Source organism: Podarcis gaigeae, assembly GCF_964106915.1.
Source record: "Podarcis gaigeae genome assembly, chromosome: 8".
Lineage (NCBI taxonomy): Eukaryota > Metazoa > Chordata > Lepidosauria > Squamata > Lacertidae > Podarcis > Podarcis gaigeae.
Genome location: NC_139684.1, coordinates 81,835,040 through 81,852,908, shown reverse-complemented (window position 1 = coordinate 81,852,908; position 17,869 = coordinate 81,835,040). Strand labels below are relative to the sequence as shown.

At 48.1% G+C, this 17,869-nt stretch overlaps 1 long non-coding RNA gene across 1 annotated transcript in view; it reads left to right on the top strand.

Moving 5' to 3' along the window:
* LOC310851866 overlaps window positions 1-17,461 on the top strand; it is a 151,084-nt gene extending 133,623 nt beyond the window's left edge. The window contains exon 3 of the long non-coding RNA XR_014567897.1: window positions 17,245-17,461. This is a non-coding gene — a long non-coding RNA (uncharacterized lncRNA). The remainder of the gene's footprint in view (window positions 1-17,244) is intronic.
* Window positions 17,462-17,869: the final 408 nt, after the last annotated feature.

The following is a 17,869-nucleotide window of genomic DNA, read 5'->3' as shown; positions in this document are numbered from 1 at the left end:
ACGAGTTATGAAATTTTGTGTATGACATAAGCAATGTTGTTTGTTATTTATGCTTTTTTCTTATAAAAATTCTTAATAAATATTTATATAAAAAAAAACAGAAAAGGTGGATTCCGCGACTAATGGATTATGGCAAATGAAACAATTCTGTGTCATTTGTTTTGCGGTTGTGGGTATTTTGTGAATTTTGGTCTTGCTAGCTGTGGGTTGGCTGTTGAAGAGCATCCCAGATGGGATTTCAGGGCCCAAACCTGAGACCTAAGGGTGGTCCCAAATGATATCACAGTGGCAATTCCTGGTGATATGACGGGACAAGCCCTGGAGACTGAAGTTAATTGGGAGAAGGGAGAGGAGGAGCACAGATCTCCTGCCAAGTGACTGCTAGAATCTGCAGTCAGCTTCTGCCGGACTGAAGCTTGCAAGTTGCATGTACAGCTTTATTAGCAAAATTTGTTTTATTTTATTAAATACTGCCCAACTGGGGAATCAAAACCTCCACCTGGAGACTTCAAGTCAACCCTGGAGGTCTGGCAAGGTGCTACCCAGGGCATCTAAGCTGCTAGAAATCTTATTCCAGAAACCATTCTGGCTTTTGAGAATTTAGCAGACATTGCCCATGCACTGTTAAATTGCAGTCATAAGGAATACAGTGGTGCCTCGCAAGACGAAATTAATCCGTTCCGTGAGGCTCTTCGTCTAGCGGTTTTTTCGTCTTGCGAAGCAAGCCCATTGACGGATTAGCGGATTAGCGCTATTAGCGGTTTAGCAGCTTTTAGCTGATCAGCTGATAAGCGCCTTAGCGGCTTAGGAAAAGGGGGGGAAAGGGGGGAAAAACTCGCAGGAACTCGCAAGACATTTCGTCTTGCGAAGCAAGCCCATAGGGAAATTCGTTTTGCGAAGCGCCTCCAAAATGGAAAACCCTTTCGTCTAGCGGGTTTTCCGTCTTGCGAGGCGTTCGTGTTGCGGGGCACCACTGTAGAGACATTCTTTACTGTTGTTAATAACAGCTGACTCTTAGCAAGCCTTAAAGACCCACTTGCGGGGGGGAAAGAGAGGAAGAGGAGAGGGTATTTTAAGATTATGTGTTGTGATAACTTTAGAGCAACTATCACCCTCTCTACTTTTAATCTCTACTGCCCACTTAAGAACTACTGATTGACCCAGAACCTTTCGGTAGAGAGGATCCTTCAAAACTCAGGAGCCAGCATTGCAGTTAAGAGCAGTATTTGTGAGCTGGAAAGTCACAAGTTCAAGTGTCACCTTGGCCATCCAAGCCGCTTTACCCAAGCTACTCTCTCTGTTCTCCCATCTGCAAAATGGGTATAATAGTGCTGACCTCCCTTTAGGATTGTCATAAAGCAGGAATAGGGGTCCTGTGGCCCCCTCAAATGCCGTTAATCTCCAACACGCATCAGCTGCAGCCAACATGGAAGATGATCAGTACCACACGTTCTCCACTCGCCGTAAAGATTACAAGATAAACGACCCGTTAAGAGGCTCAGGACGCAGCTATTATTAATAATAAAAGCCCTGGCTCCTGGCTCCAGAAAAAGATGACAGAGAGAAGAATCTCTCGAATTACGTAGGTGGATTGCTCAGTCTCATTTTTCGATCCTCACGCACAGAGAGACCATCCGTTGGGAAAGTTTATTGGGCCTTGGAAATTGTACGGGAGCCAAAGCAACCTCCCACAAGCTCCCGGGAAACAGGGCCCAGGGCGACAAGCCGAGAAACACAAACAGTTGTGTCAAACCGCAAGCGTCTTCCAGGCCAATTGCACCCTGCAATCTTCCTAGCTGTGACCTCAGCGGGCTAAAACGTCTTCCCGCTCCCAGGAACCCTGGCATGCAAAGCCCTGGAAGAGTAGATACAGCAACCTCCATGCTTTGCTACGGTTCTGCACGCCTCCTTCGGCCTCCCAAAGGACTTCTGCCGTATTCTCTGATCCTAAAGTTGCAGCATGCGTTCAGGGGTGCAGAACTTAGCACCCTGAGAATCGTGCCCTGTATTTCACGTTGGAAAGAGCAGGTTTCTAGCCCTCATGGCCGCAGATAGGAACTTGAAAGTGCGCCTGGTTCTGCCAAAACTCTGTGAGTCAGGAAAGAGCTCAAAGCCTTAGGGGGACGCCCTCTGTTTGGGCCCGGGCTGCATCCTGTTCAACAAATGAATGAATAAACGACGTCTTCTCTGAAGGAAAATGCCTACGATGGCAGGTTCAGTCCGGGCCTAGCAGCAGGCCGAGGCCTGACGGTTGCCTAGCAGCAGATTAATCACCAGGGGGTTTCCCCGGGTCTCTCTGTCTAGAGAGGGAAAGTGGTGAGGGATCGAGAAGCGAGCTGGCAGCGCCCTCCGCTCTGCCCCCGAGGCGGCAGGGTGGGGCTGGGCTTTCGCACCCACGATGCGCGGCTCCAGCTTGCCAGCAGAGTGGGCCTGGTGCCCTGCGTCTATGGGAGAAGAACAACAAGTGGAAGCTGGCATGGCGCTAGCTGGCATGGAGGAAGCCATGCAGGAATGCATGGCTGAATGCCCAAACTCCTGGGTTCCGGTGTCCCTGGCATCCGGGCGGGCATGCCTGGGCAGATAAATGTGCCCACTTGAACCCCAGGGCTTTTGGGGAAGCTCTGATATACAAAGCAGCATTGCAAAAGACACATCTGGCTGATACTTATCCATCATGGATAAGCGAGGAGTAAGCGAGGAGTGATGTTTCTCTCTCTCTCTCTCTCTCTCTCTCTCTCTCTCTCTCTCTCTCTCTAATTTTACATAAAAGCGATACACCATAAACGTAACATTTTCACACATTAAAAAAGGGGGTTCTTTCAAACCTTGAGACCTCCTTCCTTCCCTCCAGGGGTTCCAATTCTAAATTTTATTCCTTATTATTTTATATAATAATAGTATCCAAAATCCATGTTACATTACAAGTGTCGTTGTATTCCTGCCAATGATTTCAACTGTTTACAGTGGTCTCTCAAATATGTTAGAAAGTTATTCCAGTCTTTTAAGAATATTTGGTCTTCCTGATTTCTGACCTTTCCCGTCAGTCGTTTCTGCATATTCCATCAGCTTGCTCTGCCACTCTTCTCTGGCCGGACTTCGTTTTCTTTCCATCTCTGGGCAAGAAGCATCCTTGCTGCTGTCATTGCATACATAAGCAATCTTTTGTTTTCTTTTGGTAGTTCTGCAACTATAATGCCTAACAAAAAAGCCTCTCTTCTTTTAAACAAAAGTTATCTTAAATATTTTTTTCAACTCATTATATATCATTTCCCAGAAAAGCTTTTACCACCCCACGTGACCACCACATATGATAAAACGTACCCTCTTTCCTTTTACATTTCCAGCACACATTTGAACTGGTTCTGTAATAATAATTATTATTATTATTATTATTATTATTATTATTATTATTATTATTTATTATTATTATTATTATTATTATTATTATTTATACCCCACCCATCTGGCTGGGTTTCCCCAGCCACTCTGGGCGGCTTTCAACAGAATATTAAAATACAATAATCTATTAAACATTAAAAGCTTCCCTAAACAGGGCTGCCTTCAGATGTCTGTACATTTTTGCAATTTGACTAGGTGCAATTTTACCAATGGTGTATCATTTTCATATAATTTTCTTTCAGTGAACAGCAGGCTGAAACTTCAAATCCTCTTTCCATGAAGAAAACTGTATATTACAGTATAACCAAAATCCCTTGCCCAGTGTAAGCAAGGAGTGATGTTTCTAGGCAACTGTCTGGTCTGAGTTTCTGACTGCCCCCTTTTTTCAAGAGCTGGGGTGGTGTGGTGTCCTGTAGCTGTTGTTGGGGCTAAAACTCCTAACCCCCCTGAAAACTGGGGTCAGCCCGGCTGGGGGCAACGGCAACTGGGGTCGCACATCACAGATTTGTCCACACTCCATCCCCCTTATAGGGGGAACAGGAGACAGGGCAGCCTAAAATAAGTAAATAAATAAAATTATAGGAGCTCCGTGCATTCTTAAACACAACCTTGAGTCCATCTCTACGAAGGTGGTCTTGGCAAGCGAAGCGATGTGAGCCCTCTCGTCCGCTCTAGTGGATGGGAAACACATCTGCACTGCACATTTAAAGCTGTTTCATACCACTTTAAGCAGCCATTTCTCCCCCACCCTCCCCGCAAAGATTTCTGGGAAGTGTAGTTTGTTAAGGGTGCCGAGAGTCGCTGGGAGACCCGACACAGAGCTACAAGCCTGGGTGGCTCAGTCGGCGAGAGCGTGGTGCTGATAATGGCAAGGTTGTGGGTTCAAATCCCGAATGGGACAGCTGCAGGTGTTGGACTACATGGTCGCTAGGGTCCCTTCAAAATCTACAATTCTATGAATTCCCAGAGCCCCCAGGGAAAGTAGGGTTGGTTGTTAAACCGTTCTGGGAATTGTAGCTTTAGGAGAGGAATAGAGAGGTCTCCTAACCACTCGACGCCCTTGACAAACTACCCTTCCCATGATTCTTTGAGACTGCTTAAAGTGTGATGGTTCTTCTGAGTAGACCTGCTAAGATGTATAAGACTGAATCAGATAAGTGCTGGAGATGCAATGAGGTTGAGGGTCTTTCACATGTGGTAGACTTGTAAAAGGGTAAAAGAGTATTGGGAAATAATTTGTAATGAATTGAGAAAAATGTTTAAAAATACTTTTCCAAAAACAGACAAACCCAGGGTCCTTTTTGTTGGGGATAATTTAGATGGAAATTCCCAGGTATCAAAAAAAAAAAAGGCTATTATGTCTGTGCCCTGTGTTTTCTTAGCCCCAAAATGGAAAACAAGTGAGATCCCAACTAAAGTATAATGGCAACTTAAACTGATGGAATATGTGCAGATGCGGAACTAACATATAGAATAAGAGAAGAAGAACATATGTCTAAAGAAGATTGGAAAATGTTTCATGAATAGATGGGGGAAAACTGTGTCCACCTGAAAATGTTGGCAGCATTCGGATAAATTCAACAAGTTTTGATGGATGTATTAATAGAATACTGAATTGTTTAGTTTGTGTAAAATATGCAGGGATTTACGATATGCAAATTCGACCATGGAAAGAGGGCAGTTGCAGACATTTTAAGGTTGCTTAGATGAATATCTTAAATTGTAATACAGAAAATATTCATAGAAATTATATACAAAATAAAAATAAAGTGTCGCGGTTCTGTTGCGCAATGCAGATGAGGTCATACGAGTCACGCTGAGAAAGGAGGAAGCAGTTCAGGAATAGGAGAGAAGGTTCTTTGAAGACTCCCATTTCACTCGAACGTCAGGCTGATTCACACGTACACCAGAGGACGCTGATTCACACGGTACGGGGCCATTCAACACCCCGTCACTTCGACTTCCTGCTCGGGGCGTGATCTACCCCCAATGACTGCGTCCCTGTGATAGGAACCTTCTGCCAGTTGTGTAGCAGCTGCCAGGGCTCTTCCGCACATGGGAATCATCACTCCCGGCAGCGTTCTGCAAGCCAAGCATGTGGAAGTTCACCCCTGGGGGGCCGGGAGCATATTCACACCCAGGTTGCTGCCACAGACACAAACCACTTGGAAAACTCCACATGCCGTGAAAAAGAGAGACACTGCGCTTTTTAAAAAAACTGCCGCTTGCCTGAATTTAACTCTCAAGTTCAGCAAACTTTTTCAGCAGGGGGCCGGTCCACTGTCCCTCAGATCTTGAGGGGGGGTGGACTATATTTTGGAAAGGAAAAATATCAAAAGACTAGTACCCAGAGTGTCCAAAAGGCAACTCGACTCTCACCGCGTACACCTGAGAGACTACCAGGGAAACGACATTCCCGTGGTAGGCGTTGGCCGGTTCCGGATCGCCTTCAAGGATTTTTCGGGCCTGCTCCGGTTGGTGGTGGTCGAAGGTCAGCGGCCAAGCCTCCTAGGGCTAGACTGGTTTGATGCCCTCGGCCTGCAAGTCACCGGCATCAACTGCATCTCTAACACAGAGACTGAGGGTCTGGTCAAAGACTTTGCCGAGGTTTTTGACGGCACCTTGGGGCAATATACAGGTACGCCCATCTCCTTTAGCCTTGATCCACAAGTCGCCCCCATCAAGCTAAAGCCACGCCGGGTTCCCTTTGCTCTCAAGGCTAAGGTGGACGAACAACTGGACAAACTGATCGCCCAAGGAGTTTTGGAGCCGGTTGACCACGCCAAGTGGGAAACCCCCATCGTCACGCCTGTCAAGCCAGATGGGTCGGTGAGAATCTGTGCTGACTACAAGTGCACGATCAACAAGGCACTTCAGCAGCACGCTTATCCGGTTCCTTTTGTCCAACACCTGCTGCATTCCCTGGGTGAGGGTAAGGTCTTCGCTACGCTGGACCTTGCCCAAGCCTATCAACAACTGCCCGTCGATGATGCCACTGCTGAAGCCCAGACGATCGTCACCCACCGGGGGGCATTCCGTTGCCGCCGGTTGCAGTTCGGGGTGAGTGTGGCTCCTGGCATCTTCCAAAGCCTTATGGAGCGTCTCCTGCAAGGGCTTCCGGGCGTGGTACCATATTTTGATGACGTCTTGGTGTCTGCAGACTCACACCAGCAGCTGTTCGAGCGCCTCCGTGCCGTGCTGACCAGGTTCCAAGAGGCCGGGCTCAAGGTAAAGAGGGAAAAGTGCCAGATCGCCGTTCCACAGGTAGAGTTCCTGGGCTATCTTATCGATGCCTCCGGCCTTCACCCGACCACATCCAAGATCCGCGCTATCCAGCAGGCCCCCACCCCAAAGAACAAGACGGAGTTGCAGGCGTTCCTGGGGCTGCTGAACTTTTATAACATGTTCCTGCCCCACAAAGCCACAGTGGCTGAGCCTCTTCACCGACTCCTTAGCACAAAGACGCCTTGGGCCTGGGGTCATCGGGAGACGGCGGCCTTCAACGCGGTCAAGGCTCTCCTTTCATCAGACAGTGTGCTGGTACAGTACAGTGAATCCAGGCCACTGGTCCTTGCCTGCGACGCCTCAGTCACCGTTTTCCAGACGGAAGAGAAGCACCGCTCGCCTACTTTTCCAGGACGCTATCTCCGACGGAACGGAATTACAGCCAGCTCGACAAGGAGGCACTGGCGCGCCTGGACCGGGGAGACTGGCATGAGCGGGTCGCCGAATACTTGTTCGTTCAACACATCACCCCTCATGCGGCCACAGGGCGGAGTCCTGCTGAACTGCTTATGGGCCGCCGCCTCAGGTCACCGCTTGACCGGCTACACCCGGACTTTGCCGTGGCTGAACCCCCAGGCTGTGCCAACGCGCCACGGTCATTTGTCCCAGGAAACCAGGTCTTTGCCCGGAACTATGTGGGGGACACTCCTTGGGTGCCAGCCACAGTAGTGGGAGTCACTGGACCTCGCTCATACCAGGTGGCACTCGAAGACGGACGCTTGTGGCGACGGCACATAGACCAGCTTAGGCGCAGGGTTGGGGACTTGGACACTACCGTGGTGCCCCCTACTGCGCTTGCGGCTCAAGAAGAGACACGTACAGATGGCGAGGCCCCACCTACACCTCCCTCGCAAACTGCCAGCGTGGAGCCGAACCAAGCCGCTTCAGAGGGTCTGCCAGACTTACCACAGACTCAGACCACTCCACTTGCGGAGGCTCTACCCACAGCAGCGGATCCAGGGGATTTGGTTCCAACGCCACCTAGGGTCGCACCACAGCCTCAGCAAGAACTGTGTGGCTCTCCGGACTTGGCTACCAGTCCCCGGCGGTCTGGCAGAGTTTCCAAGCGCCCAACTTATTTAAAGGACTATGTTGTTGGACAGGTATCACTGTTGGTCTAAGTATGGGAAATGTAACCGATATGCTTTTGTGCCTAATTGAACCATTACGCGTAGTGCTGTATATAAGGAAACCATTACGATTGTAACTAACGCCTTATCTCGGTGGGGAGGGGTGTTATGTAGTGAAGTTTCACCCTGGGCCAGCAGGGGGATACTGTATATAGTTTTCACTCAGGTCTGTAGATAGTTTTCACTCAGGTCCGCGTCAGTTATTTTAGGCGGGAACTCTGGGCTGTTGTTGCTACAATGTTGACAGCCGGCTGCCTATAAAAGCAGGCCGGCTGAGCTGTTTGCAGTCAGTTCTATTCCAGCTTACAAAATAAAGAGCTACTTGGAGAAATTGCTGTGCCGTCTGTTATGTCAACCCACAACTTAACACCTATGCCCTACAAATAACCCAGAGATGAATTTTAAATAAAAGGACACATTCTACTCCTGTAAAAAACACCAGGCAGGCCCCACAAATAACCCAGAGGTGCATTTTAAATAAAATGACACATTCTAATGTAAAAACTCGCTGATTCCCGGACCGTCCATAGGCCGGATTTAGAAGGCGATTGGGCCGGATCCAGCCCCCTGGGCCTTAGTTTTCCTACCCATTAGGAAAGTGTGTTAAAATCTCCCAAGTGTCCCTATTTTCCAGGGACAGTCCCGGATTTACAGAAGCCATCCCAGTTTCTGATTTGATCCTGGAATGTCCCACTTTTACTATTTTCATCAGAGAAATGTTGGAAGGTATGGTAGGACGTCGCTATTTTCACCAGGGAAATGTTGGAGGGTATGGAGTTATTTGACCCGAGCCAAGGGTATAAGTCACTATGCAAACTTTAAAAGACATCTGAAGGCAGCTCTGTATATAGGGAAGTTGTTTTTTAAAAATAAAAGTTTTATGTTTTATCATGTTTTTATATGTGTTGGAAGCCACCCAGAGTGGCTGGGGCAGCCCAGTCAGATGGGCAGAGTATAAATAATAAAATTATTATTATTATGGAATAGGATGGCCTTATTTTCATGGGAGAAATGTTTGTTGTTGTTGTTGTTGTTTAGTCATTTAGTCGTGTCCGACTCTTCGTGACCCCCTGGACCAGAGCATGCCAGGCACTCCTGTCTTCCACTGCCTCCCGCAGTTTGGTCAAACTCATGCTGGTAGCTTTGAGAACACTGTCCCACCATCTCATCCTCTGTCGTCCCCTTCTCCTTGTACCCTCCATCTTTCCCAACATCAGGGTCTTTTTCAGGGAGTCTTCTCTTCTCATGAGATGGCCAAAGTATTGGAGCCTCAGCTTCAGGATCTGTCCTTCCACTGAGCACTCAGGGCTGATTTCCTTCAGAATGGATAGGTTTGATCTTCTTGCAGTCCATGGGCCTCTCAAGAGTCTCCTCCAGCACCATAATTCAAAAGCATCAATTCTTTGGCAGCCAGCCTTCTTTATGGTCCAGCTCTCACTTCCATACATCACTACTGGGGAAACCATAGCTTTAACTCTACGGATCTTTATTGGCAAGGTGGTGTCTCTGCTTTTTAAGATGCTGTCTAGGTTTGTCATTGTTGGAAGGTATGAAATCACAAGGACCTGTGGACTGGGGTGCGGGATGTACACAATGCTGGTCTTACACAGAGTAGACCTACTGAAATTAATAACAGCAAAGGATTACCTTCAGCTAACTTTTTGTCAGAGTAGACTGGGCTGAAATTAATGGGCCTAGGTTAGGCACGACCATTGATTTGAAGAGATCTTCTCTGCAGGCATTTGAGTTCAAGATACATGAATCCAGCACCTTGCTTGCTAAATTTGCTGGATTTTTACACATTGCAGAATTCCGGCTTTCGGCGACGCACAGCTTACACTAACCGAAAAATGCTCCACTCCTGGGCTGCTGACTTTAACAATATAATTAGACGCCCAAGCATTTCCTTTCGCACAAAGTTTCGTGGCCCAGGGGCACGTTGGCAAAGCTCTCCCACCATTGCAACTTTTCAACAGTACCACGCCAAATAAGCTACGGGCGTTCTTGTTTTGAAGATGTAAAAGGCAACCCAAAATAACAGTAATGGGGCGGTGCATCTATATTACACGCAAGAGAGACATATTCTGAGAAGAAGTTAAAGCTGGTACAAACTGACACCTATTTCAAAGAAGCCTCATTTATACCAAGAAAGAACTAATCTCCCTTACTAATCGCACTGTGGGCGGGAGAATAATCGTGGAAGAGAGTGTTTCACAAAATGTGAGAGAGTGCTTAGGGGGGAAAACCGCATGCACACTGAGAGCTGTCTATATTCCCAAGTATTTGCATTTAAGTCCTTTTTTTAAAAAAAAAATTATTTATTTTTTTACAGAAAAAGAAAGAACATCAGAAAAATACAAAACAGTAGAAATAGTCACAGATATATATCAGGAAAAAATAAAAAAATAAAAAATAAAAACTCCAATTTTTAAAAATTCATGTTTACAAAACTTTCTTTCTTAACTTCCTCACGCCTCCCTTTTTTGTTTTCCTCTTTGTCCAATCAAATACAGCAATTCCTTACCCTCTTTAAAAATTCATTTCTAAATTCTTAGAATCACTCTATTATGTCTCCGATCTTTCCTCCTTATATTTAAACCCATTTGACATGTTGCTTACTTTTGACATAATATAACCTTAATCTTTCACTCTTTTTCAAATACATTTTTGCATACATTTTAACACTGTATCCCTAATGCCGTATTATTCTTATATCCAACATCATCTAACATTCATAAACTTTGCAGTATTTCTGCAGATAATTCTTGAACTTCTTCCAGTCCTCTTCCACCGCTTCTTCTCCCAGGTCTCGGACTCTGCCAGTCATTTCTGCCAGTAGTTGCATTTAAGTCCAGCCACATAGTACCTATGGAAGAGCCTGAAGTTTTGTGCCTAGGAAAGGGGGCCTAACAAGTCTTTTTCATAGAATTGTAGACCTGGAAGGGACCTCGAGTATAATCTAGTCCAACAACCTGCAATGTGGAAATCTTTTGCCCAGCGTGGGACTCGAACCCACAACCTGGAGGTTAAGAGTCTCGTGCTCTGCCAACTGAGCTATGGTAATCTATTAGGCAACAAGGTAGGGAAGGAGCTGGATTCCTCCAAGAATGGAAGTTACCATATTTTTCACTCTATAAGACGCACTTTTTCCCCTCCAAAAATGAAGGGGAAATGTTTGTGCGTCCTATGGAGCGAATGCAGGCTCCTTGGCTTCAGCGAAAGCAACGCGAAGCCTCCAAAGCGCAGAGGGAGCGCTCCCTCCACGCTCCAGAGGCTATGCGTTGCTTTCGCTGAAGCCTGGAGAGCGAGAGGGGTCGGTGCGCACCGACCCCTCTCGCTCTCCAGGCTTCAGGGATAACCGCCTGAAGCCTTTGGAGCGCAGTGGGACCTCGCGCTGCGCTCCAAAGGCTTCGGGGTTAGCTGTGCAAAGCCTCCGCAGGGAAGCGAGGTGAAGGCACCCACTGTCCTGTGGAGGCTTGAAAGGGGGTCCGTGAAGCCAGAACAGAGAGAAGATGGAGCGCTGCACAGCGTCTCGCTGTTCTGGCTTGGGGATGCCGGGGCTTTATGGGGAAACCCCAGGAGTCCCCCTTCAGCCCCGACACTGATTTGATTCAGAATATTTTTTGCTTGTTTTCCTCCTCTAAAAACTAGGTGCATCCTTTGCTCAGGTGCGTCCTATAGAGCAAAAAATACGGTAGTTTGATCTTCAGATATCCAGAGTGCTGTCACGTGGAAGATGGAGCAGGCTTGTCTTCTCTTGCTCCTGAGGGTAGGACTCGAACCCATGGCTTCAAAGTCCAAGAAAGGAGATTCCGACTACTGAACATGAGGAAGAACTTTCTGGCAGTAAGAGATGTTTGACAGTGGAACAGCTCTCCCTCAGGAGGTTGGGGACTCTCCTTCCTTGGAGGGTTTTAAGCAGAGTTTGTTGGCCATCTGTCTTCGATGCTTTAGTTGAGATTCCTACATTGCCAGGGGTTAGACTAGATGACCCAGGAGGTCACTTCCAACTGTACAATTCTGTGATTCCTGGAATGGCCTGTTGAGAAGATGTGAAGTGTGCAACTCATTAAATCAAACTGCTGAAACTCCACTAACACTGCCTTTCACACCACCTGACCTTAACTCTCATAAACAGGAGCCAGCTCGTAAAACATAGTACTTTTTTGGGGGGGGGGTTGTACATGTATTATGTTAGAAACCTCCCACCCTATAAAGCAGAGCAACTCTTTTGGCCCAAAGGAAGGCAAAGGCAGAGAGCATATTCAAACATCCCTTATTTATTTTAAAAAGAAAATCCAGCTACTTAATATGTTGTAAAATGGTCCCAGAAGAGAGGTTGTGACATCACAGCCGCCAGGCAATCAGAGCTGTGCAAAGCTGCCTACTGTGCAAAACATGTTTGTTGTTTGGTTGTTTAGTCATGTCCGACTCTTCATGACCCCGTGGACCAGAGCACACCAAGCACTCCTGTCTTCCACAGCCTCCCTCAGTTTAGTCAAACTCATGCTGGTAGCTTCGAGAACACTGCCCTACCATCTCGTCCTCGTTGTCCCCTTCTCCTTGTGCCCTCCATCTTTCCCAACATCAGGGTCTTTTCCAGGGAGTCTTCTCTTCTCATGAGGTGGCCAAAGTATTGGAGCCTCAGCTTCAGGATCTGACCTTCCAGTGAGCACTTAGGGCTGATTTCCTTCAGAATGGAGAGGTTCGATCTTCTTGCAGTCCATGGGACTCTCAAGAGTCTCCTCCAGCATAAATTCTTCGGCGATCAGCCTTCTTTATGGTCCAGCTCTCGCTTCCATACATCACTACTGGGAAAACCATAGCATGAACTATACAGACCTTTGTTGGCAAGGTGATGTCTCTGCTTTTTAATATGTTGTAAAATGGTCCCAGGGAGAAGAGAGATTGTGACATCACAGCCACCAGGCAATCAGAGCTGTGCAAAGCTGCCTACTGTGCAAAGCATGCAGACGTGATTTCCCCTAGATGGTTCCTGAATAGCGATAAATATGTCTGTCAACAACGTAGCAAGTGTGCTCGCAGAATGCAGCTGCCGCTGTTTTTTATGTACATCTGTTACGCACCCTGAGTTGAAATTTGAATGTGGGACTCGAATATACCAAAACAAAAAATTCCTTCCAGTAGCACCTTAAAGACCAACTAAGTTAGTTCTAGGTATGAGCTTTCGTGTGCATGCACACTTCTTCAGATATACGAAAGATCATACCTAGAACTAACTTAGTTGGTCTTTAAGGTGCTACTGGAAGGAATTTTTTGTTTTGACTATGGCAGACCAACACGGCTACCTATCTGTAACTCGAATATACCACTTTAGGATGCAAAAGGGGCACTGCCCGTGTGAAAAAGCACAAGTTTAGCCTCCTGCATGTGGAAAGCTAGTAAGCCAAGCAGATGAGTTTCAGTCTGCAACACTAGCTTTCCATATGCAGGGAGGCTGAAGCTGCGCAGGATTCCCGTGATTTGATAGTAGAAGGGAGCCACCTAGTGGCATCTCTGTAAACGGCAGCCCATCTGCGTTGCACTATAATTCCCCAGTTTGGGGGATCCTTCCTCCTGCTGGGTCCAGCTGCTTCCCAGCCAAGCTATTAATTTGGAGTGGGCAGGATCAACAGAGGCAGGAGTCTGGGGAAGGAAAGAAGAGCCCCATGGCTCCTGCCAAGGAGGAAAACGTAGCCAGGAGTTCGATGGAAATCCCCATGCTGTAGGTGGAGCTGAGTCAGACATTTGTGAGTCGTTTGGAAAATGGAAAAAGCAGAGATGAGCCAAGCGGGAAAGGGCGGAAAGACAAAACAGAGTGGGAGCTCCTGACTGCTGTGACGGATGTCATTCAGTCAGCCACTGACATCTGGACACGCTTGGCTCTCACCACCCGAAATCCCTCGCAGATGCCCTTTTTCTGCCATTGGGAAACTCTGTAGGGACTGGCATCAATAGCAGCAGCAGGAGGAGGATTTTACGGAGATATTATGGGGGGGGGCAGTTTATGCAGAGCCTAGAGACCTACAGTCATGTCCAGGTGTGAAGTGCAGCAACACTTTGCCTCCTTGCCACTATTTTTCAATATTCGGCACAGGAACTCTTTAGTTGCAGCGGTAAACCCATTCATAAACATGACATGACATGGCCGCCGCCCAGCCTATGTCAAGTGGGCTCCACACTAAATTTTTTAAAATGTAGTATAAACACTGACAACTGGGAAAGCCTGCGAGTGCTCCAGTTGGAGAACAGCCTTTACCAAATGTGTCATGGGCTTTGAAGATGCTTGAACTCAGGACGCAAGGGAGAAACGTGCTAAGAGGAAGGATGTTTGGCAAACCCCTCACCATGATCAGCTCCTGCCCGGAAACCAATTTCCCCACTGTGGAAGGACATGTGGATCCAGAATTGGCCTCCACAGTCACTTACGGACTCATTGTTAAACCTGTGTTTATGGAAGACAATCTTACTAGGCTACGAGTGATTGCCAAAGAAGACGACACTAGGGCTGGGCAATATCTGGCTTTCAACATCGCAATATATCACCAGCTAAACATTACTGATATATCACAATGCCTGAAATAACGGTGGTAAAGGTAAAGGGACCCCTGACCATTAGGTCCAGTCGTGGCTGACTCTGGGGTTGCGGCGCTCATCTTGCTTTATTGGCCGAGGGAGCCGGCGTACAGCTTCCGGGTCATGTGGCCAGCATGACTAAGCCGCTTCTGGCAAACCAGAGCAGCGCACGGAAACGCCGTTTACCTTTCCACCGGTGCGGTACCTATTTATCTACTTGCACTTTGACGTGCTTTCGAACCGCGACCGAGCAACGGGAGCTTACCCCGCCGCGGGACTCGAACTGCCAACCTTCTGATCGGCAAGTCCTAGGCTCTGTGGTTTAACCCAAAGAGCCACCCGCGGCCCCTTAAATAAGGTTGAAATAAGGGTGTAGAGGCGGGCATTGGCTGGCTTTGCCGTTTTCCCCAAATTGTGATTTTTTGCATCACACACACACACACACACACACACACACACACACACACACATCCTGGTTTGTGATCCATTGCCCAGTCAAAAATTACAAAACTGATAGCATGATACGGACTTCAAACTGGTTTTGGATAGTAATAAAACATAGTGAATTCTAGGCCTTTGAGAAATGCACCCTAACAATAATTAACATCAGCCAGGGCAGCGATCTTTTCAAATGCAAGAGTCCTTGCACTGAGCGATGGCGCAGTCTTGCACTCTCGCTGAAAACCCCACAGGTTAGAAGAATAAACAAACACCTAACTGTCAGGGCATGCTTTCCAGGCTTCCTCAGCTAGGGCATGTGACTTTGGTGATTTAGGAGCCTGAAGCAATTGCAAATGACGTAGAGGAGTTCCTGCAGGAGGAAAAACCTGTAATCTGATTCCAGAAAGTGAGCTTCCTTTAGGCAGGCAGCTCACGGTTCAAGTGGATGTTCCCGGGTGCCTTTATCTCTGCAAAGAGCACCTCAGACCCCGTGCAAAGAGCCTGTGCCCGGCCGTCCTCTGAATACATGGTGCTGTTGGAAGATACAGGAAAGCACTTCTTTACACAGCAAGCAACTTATGGAACTCACTGCCACAGGAGGAAGTGACAGCCTTGGGCCTAGACGGGTTACACAAATTTGTGGAGAGGTATGGATAGCTACTTGTCACAAGTAGAGGCAGAAATGCTGTTGAATGCCAGCTACAAGTATGCTTTTGAATTATGGTGCTGGAGGAGACTCTTGAGGGTCCCATGGACTGCAAGAAGATCAAACCTCTCCATTCTGAAGGAAATCAGCCCTGAGTGCTCACTGGAAGGACAGATCCTGAAGCTGAGGCTCCAATACTTTGACCACCTCATGAGAAGAGAAGACTCCCTGGAAAAGACCCTGACGTTGGGAAAGATGGAGGGCACGAGGAGAAGGGGGCGACAGAGGACGAGATGGTTGGATAGTGTTCTCGAAGCTACCAGTATGAGTTTGACCAAACTGCGGGAGGCAGTGGAAGACAGGGGTGCCTGGTGTGCTCTGGCCTGTGGAGTCACGAAGAGTCGAACACAACTAAACGACTAAACAACAACCACCAGCTACAGGAAACTGCAAGATAATAATAATTGGCCACTCTGAGAACAGGATGCTAGACTAGTTGGGCCACTGGCCTCATCCAGCAGCCTCATGTAATGATCTTATGCACTCATTTCTTCCTTAGGGACTTCCCACAGGCTTCTGTTTGCATGCTGCAAGAACAGGGTAAGAACAACATCCAAACACAATACGTTGGCCGACAGGCCAAATTTGGCCTCCCAGCCTTTCACATTTGACCCACAAGGCCGTTTCACCCAAACCAACTCCCCCTGCCCCACACCTGACACATCGTATGTGATGTCAGGTGTGGGGCATGCAGAGATGCGGCCAAAAGCCTGCAGAAAGCAGGATCGAACTCCTTGTGCATCAGCTGATGGGAGTTCATTCCTGTTTGGCTCAGGTGCATGAACAAGGTCCCGAAATGTGAGCTCCCTGGGACACATGGAGCCTGGAGAAAGCAGAACTGAAGTCTCCAGCACTTGGGTTAGACTGTGGGGGGTCAGAGATAAAGACCCGGCACACAGGGTCAGACAGGTTCCCCCACCCCTGTCCTAAAGTTATGATTGTTGTTGTTGAGTCGTTTAGTCGTGTCCGACTCTTCGTGACCCCCTGGACCAGAGCACGCCAGGCACTCCTGTCTTCCACTGCCTCCCGCAGTTTGGTCAAACTCAGGCTGGCAGCTTCGAGAACACTGTCCCACCACCGCATCACCGTTGTGATTTTGCTATTCTGTTTTTGCAAACTGCCCCCAAAACACAGCACTGAATTATTTTTACGATAGCTAAAGGAGGAACGCTGACTATTACGGAACTGAGATGCGGCAAGTGACTCAGCTTGGGTTGTTGTAGGACTGATCTCCCAAACCATCTCTCAGCACTTATGCCACTCCTCTCCAGTAGCAGGGAGAGAACCCAGGAATCCTGGCCCTGGATTACTTAGTAGTTGCTGCCCCCTCCTGGACGCAGCTGGTCAAGGTTGAGTTCCTGGCATTTGCTTTCAAAAGGGGAGAGTTGAGCACATTCTCAGCAACCAGCTCAACAGACAACACTAGCACTTCTCATCCTCAGAGTAAGAAACTCCACCCAGGGATTCTATATTCCAGCCTTCAGTCTCCCTCTTCCAGCCAGGTCTTATTCCGCTGCTGCAGCTGAAGGCAGCACCTAAGAGGCTTAAACAGCCTCGGTCCAGTATATCTGAAGGAGCGTCTCCATCCCCATCGTTCTGCCCTGACGCTGAGGTCCAGCGCCGAGGGCCTTCTCGGTAGTGGCACCCGCCCTGTGGAACACCCTCCCACCAGATGTCAAAGAAGAAGAAAAAGAAGAAGAGGAGGAGGAGTTTGGATTTGATATCCCACTTTATCACTACCCAAAGGAGTCTCAAAGCAGCTAACATTCTCCTTTCCCTTCCTCCCCCACAACAAACACTCTGTGAGGTGAATGGGGCTGAGAGACTTCAGAGAAGTGTGACTGGCCCAAGGTCACCCAGCAGCTGCATGTGGAGGAGTGGAGACGCAAATCCGGTTCCCCAGATTACGAGACTACCGCTCTTAACCGCTACAGCACACTGGCTCTCTAAGAATGCTAGGTTCCATGGCTAGAAGTAAAGAGCCAGTTACAGAGATCATAGCTGGCACCTGTCTGTTTCAGAAGACAATGGAGAAGTGTGCCTTTGGAGGAGAATATCTTGGGTGTTAGGGGAGGGGTGGTACTTCTGGTGGGGAACAGGCATGCTCGTTCTTGGGTCGTTTGTCTCCCTTTGGTCCCCACCCTGCACTCAGCTCTCACCTGGGGCTCCCAGAAGCTGTCAGCAGGTGACAGCGGCCACACCCCGGGAATGGCTTTGACTGGCCAGCTAAACCCGGTGAGGGTAGCCAATGGGTCTCAAAACCTCAGTGAGTTAGGGACTCGCAGACTCTGGCTGATGGAGCGGACAAGACCAATAGTGGGGCCCATGGTCA